We start from the raw sequence: 15654 nt of genomic DNA on the forward strand, positions 1-15654 counted from the left end.
CGCTGGCTTCTTGCAACAGTGCGAGTGAAATGACCATTATAACCACACGGTGGCTTTGACGTGCAACTTCTCAGCTTTCAGAAACCGTCGGAATTTTTCCAATTGCAACCGTTGCGTAATTACGGTCGAACTTGCCATCTTCGATGCGCTCAGTAAGCTCCATCTTAAAGGGGACATATTATGCAAAATCTACGTTTTAATCATTTAAATCCTTATATTTAGGACTCTAGAGGCCCTATCAGTTGGCAAAGTGTGAAAAGTGATGATTCACACATGTGCAATATCCGAAAACCGTAAGTCTGCAAAGTCCGCTCAAAGTTCTATTCTTGGCTCCACAGTGCAGCACAGAGTCCTACACAAACTTCCAGCCTCAGAGGATTTATCCGTCCAGTGGATACATGTTATATATGATGGCAATGTGCCTGCTAGAGCCTGCAAATGATCACTTTTCCAAATGCTAACTTCTGTTAGCTCCCAGTAGCATCTGTGGCTGATGTCATTTTCTGTCCCTTAAGTTTCGTTGTACTTTTTTTTTTTGGTGATTTGGTGCTTCATCCTTATGGTATTTTGACCAAAGCATGTCACAGACATGTTCATTAGGACACCAGGGAACTAGTTTAACTTGGAGAAATAGGGTATAATATGACTCCTTTAAATATGAACCTCTGTCGGAAAGTGAAGCCATTGTTCAAGTGCCTAAAACATGTATTCTTTTAAACTGCCAACAGAGGGCGCCAGTTACAGGTGTCCATTTTGTAATTACCATTATCGTCACATTTAGTGTAAAATAATGTTGATCTGCTGGTCCTGGCAATCCCAGTCCCTCATTTCTTCACCCTCTCATCCAAATTTGGTCTCGCCTGGTTTTAAAAGATTAAGATGGCACTGTCCAAACGGCATAACTCGAAGGGTTCAAAACAGCAGTTCACACAGACACACGGTGGGCTGTCACTCGGTCCGTACCCAGTGGACCACTGCATACCAGACATAACGAATCGTCATCTTCCCCGGGCCCCACCAGAATGGATTGCTAACAGCATGTCAGTGGATAGCATACCAGCTATTAAAAGACACCTACTTGACAACAAGTAAGATTCAATAAGGGCTGCCTAAGAGGTGGAGATAAAAGACCAAACACATGCACGCATGCAAGTGCACGCTTCCAAAAACACATACACATAAATAGTCGACGCACACTCGCAGATGTAGTCTTGTTAACACCTCACAAAGGTCAGCTATCAATAACGGTCTAAATCTGTTTCCCTTTTATTACAGAGAGTGTTGTTTGTGTGCATGTTTGCAACAAATTCAGACAGTGACCATACATTACATCTAGATATGTGTTTTAATTGCAACTTCAGGTTATGTATTAAAGATTTCATAGTTAGATGTTGCCATGTCTTGCAGTATTACATCAAAACACATGGTAGGAAAGGCTACTGCACATGTAATTTTCTATATGTTTACATATATTTTAAAAGCACTTCATTTTGTAGTTATTGGGTATTTGCAATCAAACTGGTGCAAAGGTGTAGTTTTCACCACTAAAAGGAATCGTTATGGCTTTGTTTCTGTTTCCATACTAGATCAACTCTAACAGCCCTCTGAAGATTTTAAGTATTCATGAGTAGCATTGCACCTGCTCTCACTTTTCCACTCCACGTCTGCAGATCTATTTTTCGGCTGCTGCGCTGATTCTTCCTCATGTGAAATGAACGCGGTCTGAGCGTGTGGGTTTGGATTCACACACACACACACAGAATGCTGTGTCTTCTGTTTAAACAAAAGCAAGAGAAATGCACTAAATGTTTTCTGTCATGCCACTAAATGTCAACAGTTGACTATAACGGATCAACCAGTCTGAATTATTGAACAGTTTGGTGTGGGTGAGGGAGACAGACACAGAGAACTCCTCAGTAAAGATATCAAAATCCAACACACAGCTTATTTGCTTCAAGCACAGACGTGTTTTTTTTTTTTCATGGCATCATTTTAGCAAAGCAGACCTTAAGGCAAAACTGTCGGTTTTAATTTAAATTGTTGTCTGTTCAAAGCAACAAGAAGTCAGTGCTGATAAAAATCAACACTTCTCATTACAGGATTCATGTCACACACACACACACACACACACACACACACACACACACACACACACACACACACACACACACACACACACACACACACACACACACACACACACACACACACACACACACACACACACATACGCCAAAGAGGGAAATATCAACACTGAGCAGCTCTAAAGATTAAAGACTGGTATAAACCAGCTCCAGAAAATATTATATATATATATATGTGTGTATGTGTGTGTGTATATATATTTATACACATATATGTGTGTATATATATATATATATATATATATATATATGTATGTATATATATGTGTGTATATATACGCATGTATGTATGTATATATATGTGTGTATATATACGTATGTATGTATATATGTGTGTATATATACGTATGTATAATATACATACATATTATGTATGTATGTATATATATGTATGTATGTATATGTATATGTATATGTATATGTATATGTATATGTATATGTATATGTATACATATGTATATATAATATATGCAGGATGCACCGATACCAGTATTGTGTATCAATTCCGATGCATATACTGTACTTGTATTGGTAAAACTACTCTGATACCGCTGCACCTCATACCACTTTACGTATCTTCAAGTGAGCTTTAGCAGGTGTGCGGGCAATCGGGGGATAAATTGTAAAAGTCAGCAGTGTGGAAATACTTTAAGATAAGCAATGATGACAAAAGTGGAGCAGACTGCAACCTGTGCTCTGCTGCACTGCCATGAGGAGGAGCAAAAATGTGCTCATTCAACACAAGTCATTTGATAAAACATGATTTTGTTTGACATGGCAAACCTGGTACATGGATAAACAGCTTATATATTGCAGAAGATGAGAGGAAAATACTGAAAAAGCTTAATACGTTTAATTTAGGTATATCTGTTCTTGTACTTTTGCTCACCTAAAAATGCGGTATTCCATACAAACAAGGTTAATCTTCTCAACTATTGAACATATCTCAGTGTAAATACCTGTAAATAAAAGCTGAAATACAGTGTAATCGTGTTTTCATGTCAAACCCAAATGTTTTAAGTGTACGTTCGCAGTCAAAGCAAATTAAATTAGTTTTCAAAATGTTTTTATTTTTCTGCTTTAATGGTATTGGCATTAGGCCTAAAAAACAGCCCAACCCGACCTTAGCCCGTGCCCAATCTGTAATTATAAGCCCGAGCCTGATTTAAACCCAACATTTCTTTAATAAGTGGGCCGTTATAACCAAGGGCGTAGGTTTGCGTATGGAGGTTGGGACATGTCCCCAACAATATTTTGAGAAAGCCAGATTGTCCCTTCCAATATTAGAGACAGTACAAGCATATATGTGTGTGCAATGCTGTGAGAGGAGATGAGAGCGAGCAGATTTTCCGAGCTTTTTGTGCCATCCGCTCGGATCTGTAAGTTGTATTGCACGTGTAAATGGTAAACTTGGGCATAATGCTGTTGAAATTGCACCTAGAAGATTAATATGTTATTATCTTACTGCTCAAGTTCAAGTTGTGCTGTATGTGTTCCCTGAACTAAAATTATTTTGACACCCTGATTCTATAATGTAAAGGCATAGACTAGCAAGAGCACTGGAAAACCCTGCTGGCCATTTAAGAGAATGCATGTTTCAGACCTTCCTGGCTTTACATGTGTCAAGAGCTTAAGCCTTATACCAGGGCTATTCAGTTACAGACTCAATTTTCAAACCTGTCCTTTCGCACACTTCAAAATGCATGAAAAAAAAAAAAAAAAAGCACAGTATTCACTGTAACTACGGTTTCTCTTTTAACATTTAAAATAAATTAGTCTGTCATAATTTGATCCCGGTGTAACTCAAAGTGCATCCAATCAAAAAGGTGCACAATATTAGCAGCAGCATTTGTTTCTTTTTAGAAATAAGATCATATGTAATACCTATACAAATATGTATATACTTCTCAAAGTGCATTTAACAGAATATGAAAGATATATCAACGCTATCAAACCTATCCGGCTACACAGAGTGATGCATTCATAGCCCGTTCTACTGTAGGAATTTATGCCGGAATCTTTGAGGGACAGTGAAAAGTGTGCGTCTCGTTTTTTTTCTCAGTATTTCTGGAGCGACTACTGGCTGGGCCACTAAGACCTTGCTTCCGGGCCGCACCATTTGAATAGGTTGGCCTTATATAGTGGGGTCTATACAGAGGCGCAGTTTGTGAACAGGCAGGGCAGGCAACCGCTTGGGGCCCCGAGCTGATAGGGGGCCCCCCAACACTCTGAGGACTGTTTTTACTGAAATGTGCAGTGACCAGGCACCTCCCCGTCCCACTTAAACAACAATGGGCGATTTGCAATGACAACTCAGAAGGAAACCTCCCTAAAGGGGCCCCACCTCACGTTAACCTGTGTGAAGTTATCGTTCTGCAAGTTGGAAAATTTTAATTTTAATTTTTTTTTTTTACTCAGTTTATATATGTTTTTTCAGTTATTTACAGTATTTAATTGTTCTTTTTATTGTTTCATAATGTGGGTTTTTTACAGTTTAATGTATTTATTTTTAACTAAGTTTACTTTTTAATTACAAGGTTTTTCCATGTTATTTCATTCATTTTGAAAAAAAAAAAATATATATATATATATTGAATTCTATATATTCTAATATTGAATTAAATTTTTCGTTGGTGTCAGATTATTTATAACATCATGGTGATGAACACTGGTTGGAAGGGCCCCCTGGGAATTTTTGCTAAGGGCACCTACAGACTCTAGAATCGCTATAGGGACTATATTAATTTAGTGGCGCCAAGTAATGCAATATTAAAGAGAGCGCTACTTGCAAGGTGATGTTCTCACATACAGTGTACTGTGTGTGTGTATATATATATATAGTACTGTATATGAGTTGTACTTGACTGTGTGAGCTGCTGCTGTAGGACACACACACACACACACACACACACACACACACACACACACACACACACACACACACACACACACACACACACACACACACACACACACACACACACACACACACACACACACAGTAGCGGCGTGTCCTCTGCGGGGAATGATTGAACGGCGGGCGTTGCCATGGCGACACGAGGACCCAATGAGAAGCCCGCGGTCGACTGCTGCTGAATGAAAATTAACAGAGGCCATTTTGCGTCTCGAAGCCACGGTATCATTCAGTAATAATAAAAACGGAAACGAGGGGCAGGTGCTGTCCTTTTCTGGAAAAAGACGCGAGCGTTCGTCAAAAAAACCATGCGATAGCTTTCATTGTGCAGCCGCGCGCCGCCGCTTCTATATCCCCTGGGTGGGTTTGTGGTGGTTGTTGGTGGTGGTGGTGGTGGTGAGGACAGAGGCTCAGGACAACATTGCTACCCGAGCCCCGGCGGTGACCCCCGTGAGAGGAAGCGCCGGGCAACATCCATGCGCGCCTGCCTGGGAAACAGGTGTACGGTTTCATCATCACAAGGACGCCGCGCTAGCTTCCGAGCCGCTGCGGCTCCTGCATTTGTGTGTGTGTGTGTGTGTACTTTTTGTTCGAGGCACAACTTGGGAGTCCTTTGACGTGGAAGAGGCTCGTTACCTGGCGGAATGTGGCAGAATTGTTCGGGCGAAGCCGAAGTCGCTCTACGGTGAGTGAGTACGGTGTTAGCTGTGTTGTTGTTGTTGTTAAAGGGCTAAAAAAGGCTCTATATGTCCCTCCGCCCCGCAGTGTCAGTGACGCTGTCCCGCGGCTTACTTTTGCGTTGTTGAGCAGCTAAAAACAGCTAACATTTTGACGCCTGAGTGCTTTTAATAAAAACAAAAGCGCGTTTCAAGCAGCAACCACCGTGTAGTTGGAGTCTCTCAGACCCAGATTAATTGAATCAGCTCATCCGGGATGCGGTGCCTCTGTCTGCTGTGAAGTGCACTCCGGCTGGTTAACTGCTGTTCCAGGAAGATGCAGCCAGAGCTGGGAGGATGTTTAATGCTCAACCACACGCTTTTGAGCCGTGGAGGGAAACAATAGAAGAGTTATTGCTTAAGATAAAGACTGTTGTGTCCATTAACAAACAGTCTGCATGAGAGTGATAAACACGAACTGAGATCTCCATGTTTAACCGGGATACTAAATGATTGGGATAATCTATTATGCACAGCAATGCAAAACAACAACCTATCTGAGTGATGCTGAGCTTCTCGAGCTGTGATTATTGCCCTGTAGTGCTGCTTCATTTTATGACACCAACACTCATAACCTCACAATACGTTTGCACTGAGTATTTGAAGGCCATCTAACCGCAGGGGAACTGTAAAATCAATACAGAGACACAGTTTTTCCTTGGTCTTGCTGATGCTTGTTGCATTTACCTTGCCATCAGAGGTTTAAATTACCCAGTCTCTCACCTTTTGAAGGGGTGAGAACAGGGCCAGAGGGCCACACGGACAAATGAAGTCAGTGAAGGGCCAAGCATTGTAGAAATAATACTTATTAAACCCATCTTTGTGTACATTATTACATTTTAAAAGTAACTAGAAAAGCACTCGGAGATGGCAGACCTCCGCCAAGGCAGCACAGTGCCTACAAAATACACCCTGCCAGACAAACAAACAAACAGACTAGCAAACAAACAAACAAACATTTAACTCCTTGGCGGAGGTCAAAAAATGCTGTAAAAATATGCTGTGACATAACCTTACTTATACATTTAATTTACCAAGTCTATTTCAAAATAAAAGTCTGGCTGTGTTTCAATGGTTTAACGCTATTAATGTGAAAGAGTGAAACTGAAATGTTTGGTCTGTGTTCGCAGTGGATAAAATGTGACAACTTCTCTGTGCCCAAGGCTGTTTTTCATTTTAGCTCTGATTTTATCATCACAAATGCTATTATCACCACTTTAGCTCAACAAGAATCAAGTTGAGGTCACTTGTGAGGACGCTGTGGGCCGGATAAAACTGGTTTATGGGCCATTTCCGGCCCCAGGACCTTATCTTTCCCATGCGTGGGCTAGAATGTAAATCCAATGTCGTCCAGAAAGAGAAGTTCATCTAAAACAGAGTGGTTTATGTCACTTTTAAAGACTTGTTTCTTGTTTGGTTTTTCCACGCCGTTAAAGAACAGTGCTAGTAGTAGCGCGAGTAGTCAGTTTTTCAGTGCTACTGGTATGAAAGAATGATGTAATGAGGAAATGATGAATAAATAATAGGGCAGATACTATCCATCCAGACGTATTTGAATGCAGTATGAACAGGGAGAGTAAAGGGAGGTGTCCAGGATGCACAAAGTGTAACACAATCACTCCGGGAACCTCAAACCACTCCCATTGTGGCTTACCTGCCTTGTGACTTTGTGGTATTGTGTTGTGTGCATGTGTGTGTGCACTGCAGACCTCACTGTTCTCTCATTTTTTTTTTTTTTTTTTTTTTGATGCAGCATTTTTCTATGACTGCATGCTCATGTCTGGGGAGAGGAAGCGACACAGCTGGATGCAGTATGGCAAGCAACAGTTGGCTGCTATCTGTCTCATGAGGGACCCTTGAAGCAATAAACAACTGCTCAAAGAGGCTTTAAATATGCCCACTCACTGGGCGATCATAGCATTTGGGACTTGACTGATGTGGCCACTGAGCCAGAAAGTATGTCTCTGTTAGTGGTAACTCAGTTGCACCTGCCAGTTTAGAGTTACTGCGAGGCAGTGTACTTGTGTGTATACGTGCATGTCGGTGGGTGTTGGGGGCAGGTCACAAATTTTCTTCTGAAAGTACAGAATGTCACTGGCGCTTAGATCTCATAGTTCACATTGTTCGTATTTTTTAACACGCATTCCCTTTTTCCTTTGTACGTTATTGCTTTATTTTGGTGCCACCTCTTTTCTGTGTCCCTCTGCTGCCTCTTTGCCCCTTCACTCCCTCTGTGCTCTTCTCCAGAGGGTGAAGTCATGGCTCCAGAGGTGTGTGAAAAGCTTGGCTAACTTAGATTTATTGATACTGAGGACCTCCTGCAGCATGCCATGCCTGTTTCCTGAGCTTTGTCAATCACCAAATCCTTTACAGCTTACAAGACCGTTTGGTGATTGTTACCTAAGCTGCTCAACTTAGAAACTGCAACGCCAGGTCCCTTTTCTGAAGGTATATTTGTTTTTTTTTAAAATGTAATTGACTATATTTGAGCCGAGGGTGTCACAAACCATTAATCCATTAATTGAAATAAGTAGTTACCAAGATGAAAACATGGCAGAACAAAGGCTCAGTCTGTTTGGAATCCTTTCTCTTGATTTATGTAATGCTATGTGTTTTAAAGGTCCCATATTATGCAAAATCAACGTTTTAATCATTTAAATCCTTATATTTGGTACTCTGGAGGCCCTATCAAAAAAGATGACTCACTCATTGGGATGTCACAATGCGCTAAATTCCTGGAATTGTTGTCTTGCGGAGCTCCGCTTTGTCCGTAAGACAAGTGAGAGTGCTGGCGAGGGCAACAATATCCGAAAACTGGAAGTCTGCGAAAAGTTCTATTCTTGTCTCCACAGTGCAGCACAGAGTTCTACACAAACTTCCAGCCTCAGAGGATTTATCTGTCCAGTGGATACATGTTATATATGACGGCAATGTGCCTGCGAGAGCCTGCAAATGATCACTTTTCCAAATGCTAACTGCTGTTAGCTCCCAGTAGCCTCTGTGACTGATGTCATTTCCTGTTTCGTTTTACCTTTTTTTTTTTTCTTTTTTTTAAGGTGGACCTAAAGAGATACTACTAAACAGAGTGTTCTGAACAGGGCTGTTTTGGCAGGGTGATGCTGTGGTGCTTCATCATATGGTATTTTGACCAAAGCATGTCACAGATGTTCATTAGGACACCAGGGAACTAGGTTTACTTGGAGAAATAGGGTATTATATGACCTATTTAATGGAACATTACTGATGCCAACTGCTGTTAAACACTACCAGCCAATCATCCAGTATGGTGGGTAATGGAAAAAGGGAAAGTAAAGTAATAGATGATTAAATTCAGATGCAGGCAGTAATGCAACAGTACAGATGCCAGCTGATGTTAAAAACCCGCCACAAACCAACAAACAAACATTTGTTCAAGCACTAGTATATTTAACTGCTGTTATTGCAATACTTATTGTGACCACTAGAGGAACAACCTCCAATACCTCACATTGATTGTCCTAATAGTGCATACCGACAGTATATATCCAACGATATCTGTCTAGAAATATGTTTTAAATTTAAAAAGTGAAGTGCATTCAAATAAAGTGTGTGCTTTTTGGTAGAAAATAAATGCCTATAACCTAATGACCTTTAGAGAATCCAGACCAACTCTAAGATGTGCTGATTAATCTGTATGTGTTGTTGCAGAAATAAGGCAGTGTTTGATGCCATAAAACTTGCAAATGTATAATCAATAAATGTGCAAAGAACGATTAATGCTGATAAAGCCTGGGATTCTGTATCAGATTTATTTGGGAATCTATGTACTGTTTTGGTTCAGGCAGTATAAAAGCTTCCATTATCCATTGTTCAGAACAAACACCTGATTATCAGAGCAAAGCACTGATTTAAAAAGATAAATAAATAGGTAGTTGAGGATTGGGATTGTACTTAAAACTTATTAGCAACACAACACAGTGTAATTAGTCATCTATCCTGTTAAGCCCTGAAGACTACATGTAACAGATGGAGGTCAGAGAATCAACTATGCTGTCTTTGCCAGTTCGTGTTTGTAATGTCATATTTTAAAGGTCCCATATTATATCCTATTTCTCCAAGTTAAACTAGTTCCCCGGTGTCCTAATGAACATGTCTGTGACATGCTTTGGTCAAAATACCATAAGGATGTAGCTCCACAGCAGTTCAATCACCCTGCCAAAACAGCCCTGTTCAGAACGCTCTGTTTAGTAGTATCTCTTTAGCTCCACCTTAAAAAAAAAAAAAGAAGAAGTAAATCGAAACTTAAGGGACAGGAAATGACATCAGCCACAGAGGCTACTGGGAGCTAACAGTAGTTAGCATTAGGAAAAAGTGATAATTTGCAGGCTCGAGTAGGCACATTGCTGTCATATATAACATGTATCCACTGGACAGATAAATCCTCTGAGGCTGGAAGTTGGTGTAGAACTCTGTGCTGCACTGTGGAGCAAAGAATAGAACTTTTCGCACACTTCCGGTTTTCGGATATTGTTGCCCTCGCCAGCAATGTCCCGTTTTTTAGGGACAAAGTGGAGTTCTGAGAGAGACCAATTCCATGAATTTAGCTCATTGTGACGTCCCAATGAGTGCGGAAGTCAACAATCGTGTATTTTATCTCCTGTACTTAAACTGAGGAGGACCACAAAAACATGAGTGAATCATCTTTTTTCACACTTTGCCGACTGATAGGACCTCCAGAGTCCCAAATATACGGATTTAAATGATTAAAAGGTGGATTTTGCATAATACAGGACCTTTAAAATGTGCAAGAAATTAGACATTTTTCAATTGGTCATAGATGTCTATGCAACTAACAATATTACCCCTCATTAATATATCCTCATGTCTTGTCCACAAACCAGTGATATTCAGTTTACTGGATAGGAGAAAAGAAATGACATGTTCATGCATAAAGATACATTCTTCACTCATTCCTCTGAACTTTATCTTTTCTTCCCCCTCTTTTTTGATCTGTTCCCAGGTCTAAGTGTTTTCCAGTAAGTGACACGTACCGATGTGTACATGCACAGCTCCTCTGCTTTTTATATCACGCCACTTACTTGGCTGAAAATGGCTGGGCCTTGCAGAAGCTGATAATGAATTAGGTGTTGAAACTGTACGGGTGAGACCATGTCGACGCGGCCACTGTAGTCCGCAGTGGCTCATAGGTCAAAGTGTCAGTGTGTTTGAGTTTGAGTGTGTGTGTCACTTGCTATAAAAATAGTTTGCACTGGTACTTTAATGAGATCATTCCTAAGCTGCTGCAATGTCATGATGGTTTTAATTGTTTATTGTAAATCAGTTGTTCAAAAGTAAAGTGATGATAGGAGATTAAATGATACGAGATGCTTTTCTCCGATCGGAGGTCTCAGTTTAGATATGTTAGGAATGTTTTCTAGCTCTGTCAAATAACATTCCTCAAATATTGGAAACTTTGTGATTGAGATGTTGTTTTCAAAGGCTTTAGTGAACGGATAACGTCTGGGGTAAAATCAGGTCCTTCACCCCCGTGTATTTTATTGGTCCCTCGATACTCGTCTGATTCTGTCCCCACGGTTGCATCATTAGCACCTGTCACTTGTCAGCTTTTCACCATACCTCGCTGATCCTTGGCACGTGACCAGAAAAATCTGGGGCCCCAGCTGCTATTTGATCGTGTCTGCTGACACACCAATCACTAGTAGTTGCCGGTGTAGATGGGATTTTTACATTACCACTTCATCATTGGCACGATGATAGCTGTAACAGCTAGTGTTGACCTGTAGGACAACTCGGGATAAGTCCATCAAAGCTTGATTTAAAGGTTACCGTCAGGGTGACACTTGGCTGCACTACACAGAAGTGTAGTTCCTTTAGGACTTCACGCATTTTAAACGCTAGTTGGATCTATTGTTTTTGTAACACCCGGTCTGTTAAGTTCTAGACTGTTTACAATTGATTCATATACTGTTCCAAGAAAGACCGAATTTAACAACGTTGATTTGTTAATTAGCTGTTCAAGCTTGGTTTGGTAAGTCTGGAAAAGCTTGTAATGGCAGGCTATACTTTGAGAAAATGCAACTCGTAAATCCTATCCCTTCCTGTTGGCCCGCTTGTCTCTGCCCCCAAAGGAATAAAAGTTGTGTGTATTGGAACTGGGCTGTTTTGGCTCGTCTTTCTCTGTCATTTTACTTGCTTGGTAACGTCTGGCTATTGTCCCTGCTACTGCTACGGAGTGAGTCATTCCATGTGGTCTGAATGAAATGTCTGTTAGAATATTGTGAGGACTACAGACAATTTATCAGGGAATAAAGAGGATTTCACAACATTAAAAATGCAGTGTTTCGGAAACCTGGCTGTAGTTTGACAAAGCTGATGTTTGACGTCGACTAACTCAAAAGCAGACTGCACCAGTAACTGTTAAAGACATCGTTTGAAGGGGTTGTTTTTGCTGTCTCTTGTCGTTGGGGGGGGAAATTAGTCACCACACAGTCATCTTATCAGTGTTCACTTGCCACCAAAGGAGCTGCGTTACAACTGCAGGGGTTAATGAATTTCCTTTTGGTGGTGGCCGCTTTCCTGCATGTTACTGTGCAGCAATGTGTAAGTTGTTGACTTTTGTGCCCGCTTGTTTATTATTGAGTACAGGTGTGAAATCAGGAGGTGGAAGTAACCCACTGCACAGTAGCTGCCTGGCAGGTTTTAGGTATCCAATCTCTAAATAGGAGATGCTAATAGCAGCCATTACATCATCATTCTGGGAATAGCAGGGGGTCTGGGGTCTAGAGGTGCTTCTGGGTGACCTCTCTCCTGTGTATATTCAGCTCTGTGTGTGTATGTGTGTGGTCATTTCCAAATATACATCCCCATATAGATTACGGAGCAGTGATATTATTAATCACACAGGTGAGTAAAAAAATGTTTAGTCTGAATATATTAACAAATGCCAGTGGCTTCTTTTTGTGATTTTCCTTTAAAAAAAAAAAAAAAAAGGAAGGAAGTGAAAGAAAATCTCATGTGAGAAGAATTTGACACTCCTGTCAGTTTCCGTGTGGAGTCGTCTACTTTACATAGCAACACACTGACGACATTGGCTACTGTGTGACATAAAAGCCTGGGAGGGAAGATGTAGTGCGGATGAGAGCAGAGGCTCTCTCCCTCTGCTCTCATCCACTGCCATCCCAATCATTAGTCCATTTCACCACACAAACATCATCAAAGGTGCACTTACATAGTGGGATCTTACCCATAGAATTACAAAGTGTATGTGACTGATGCTCACTGAGGGAATGCATGTATAGAAATAGCCTGACTTTGTGTGCATGAGTGTGCATACGGTGTGGTATGCATGCATGCTAACGTGTGGTAAAACAGAGATAGGTCTGTCACTTAGCCCCCACCCATATACCAAGAGAGGGGGGGGTAAATTTCCAGTCTCATAGACGAGCATGCCTTAGTCTGAAAATAGCCGTATCTGATCACAGCTTCACCCAAACAGGGAACTCTATTTCCCTGTCACTCCCTCTCTCCCCAGCTCTCTAACTTTCTCCTCATTCTGTTGTCTCTTCCCAGGCATTAAACAGGGAAAGATCTGGGATTACAGTTTGACCAGGAGGATAGGCTTATCCTGAGCAGAGGGAAGAGAAACAGGAAGGACAGGCGCGTGCACTCAGTGCTCACCTATACCTGACTCCTCCTAGGAAGTTTCCTGTCTGTTGATTTTATGACGGTAAGCATTCAATTTTTACAGTTTAATGGACTGATGCATCTGTACTTTGCCGACAGAGAGGTCAGATGAGGTTAGGACTATATGGCATGGGTGGATGGATAGATGGATCCCAAACTAGGAAAATAGAATATTTAAAATTTAAATGGATAACCTAAGCATGGTCTAATTTTTTAAAATGTTAATAATAGACGTGACCATCACATGTTTACATGAGATAGTAACAGAATGCAAGTTAAAAGAAACCTATATAAATAGTTTTTACAACCTAAACACCAGAGTAAATTGTATTTAGCTGTTCTGCCAAAACCCACAATTATAGACCGAGAGAAGAATTTCTGTCTTTTGCAACAGTGGACCAGGGAAGGGTGTCAAATAAAAACCAGTGGTTTCTTAAACCCCACCCAGAAATAGGATCGACAAATAACTTTACCATATTATTTAAAGAATCTTATCTGTGAATCTTGGTACATTTTCTGAGGCTTCAAGGAAATAAAAACATTGTTAGTTAAAGGGGGTGTCATTTAAATATGTACCACGCGTTTTTCTTTGTATGTTAATGTTCTAATGGTAAAGAAACCTTTCAGTCTAATCTCCAAAAACCCTCACCTTCCCACTTTTCCTGCTTTTGTGTCATCATTTTGCCCCAGAATCTCTTTCTTTTTACAAACTTCCATCTCTTGTTACATGCCTTTTCATATTCTCCTCTTTCGCGCTCAACAAAAGCCATTTACCAATCCCTCCATTAGACGAGTCTCAGAGGTGTTGTGGAATGTCACCTTGACCCCCCCTGGATACACAATAAGGGGTGGTTACCAACCTCGGTTCATGGTACCGGTTCGCTCGGTTCCCTTTTAGTAGTGACGCATATAGAGCTACTTTCTGTTTACACCCTGTTTCAAAAGTTGAATCTGCATAGAATTTACTATGTCTAGGAGCTTAGTTGCTCCATATTTGAATATGCTTTTTTTTTTTATTATTATTTACCTGCAGTGTTCTGTCGTACTGTATGTGAATCTGCAAATCATGGACGTTAACAAGACTGTAGTTAATTTTCACTTATTTGTGACCACACATCTTTCTAGCTGATACACAAAAGTATAAACACATTCAGATGTTGCCATTAGGGTTTTGAATTTAAGTTTCATGTTCTGTGATATTCATAAAAAATAAAACAAATATACCTTAAATGTACAGTACTATACAGTACACATATGATTTGTTGTAGTTAATACTATTAATGTATGTATGCATTTTAAAAATAACACACAAATCAGCTCATACAGGACCTATTTTTACACTTCAACAGTAGCATGACTCTCTTAAACCTGGAGCAGAAGCCTAATTATTGTCACTGGTTACTTAAGCATTACATACACGTGTTGTATGAGTTCAGCTTGATCTGAGACCAACTTTTCGTCGCATCATTCTAATACAAATGCAAATGATCACAGAATTAGACACACGATAAAACAACAAAGCTGTTCGTGCCAGCACTGTATATTGTTTTTGTTATTATTATTTTAAAATAAATCGAAAAAGAAATGTGTCACATATGGAAGGTTTGCATAGTGGTTCTCATGGGAATAGATGAAAAATCGCACTTTCTCCGTTCCAGTTCCTCATGACTGACCCCCACCGGATTTATCACATGGATTTTCCTAATGTTGTTGGACCACCTTACAGGGTAAAGGGTTCTGCCTAATGGCAGTAAATATAGCAATGCTGCTAATCAAGTTCCTCTTATCTTCATCCTAGACACTTAACACTGGTACCTTGGGAATCTAGACTATGTATGGGGAATTTAATCTCACTCACAGCTGATAGTCTTGGTGAAATGCTTCCTTCAAATCAACAAACACTTTTATTTTTTTAAAATTTAGACTCTTTTATTTTGGTCTTTAAATGTAAATGCACAACACATTATATTGCAAAATATAGTAAACCAAGTTCTTCCAAAAGGTGGGAAATATTCTTTGAGCAGAGTCTCTCTGCTTCACTATCCTCCTTCTGTGGACAGGAGGAGAATAACTACCCCAGGGACAAAAGAAATGCAATATCTGCAATTAGTTTCTGCTTTTGCATGAAAGACACCTTCATTAGGCCTCTAACACCTTCTCTTTTTTTTTTTTTTTTTACTGCAGGTGATGGCATTGC

General features: G+C 40.3%; 1 protein-coding gene across 2 annotated transcripts in view; it reads left to right on the forward strand.

Annotated features, from left to right (window-relative positions):
• The first annotated feature begins 5675 nt into the window (after window positions 1-5675).
• Window positions 5676-15654, forward strand: part of sorbs2a (sorbin and SH3 domain containing 2a) — a 48613-nt gene continuing 38634 nt past the window's right edge. For both annotated transcript variants that reach the window (XM_083909452.1, XM_083909454.1), the window contains exons 1-2: window positions 5676-5743; window positions 13344-13500. The gene's annotated coding sequence lies outside the window, so the exon portion shown is untranslated. The remainder of the gene's footprint in view (window positions 5744-13343; window positions 13501-15654) is intronic.

The sequence above is a fragment of the Microchirus variegatus genome (genome assembly GCF_963457635.1).
Source record: "Microchirus variegatus genome assembly, chromosome: 23".
Taxonomy (NCBI): domain Eukaryota; kingdom Metazoa; phylum Chordata; class Actinopteri; order Pleuronectiformes; family Soleidae; genus Microchirus; species Microchirus variegatus.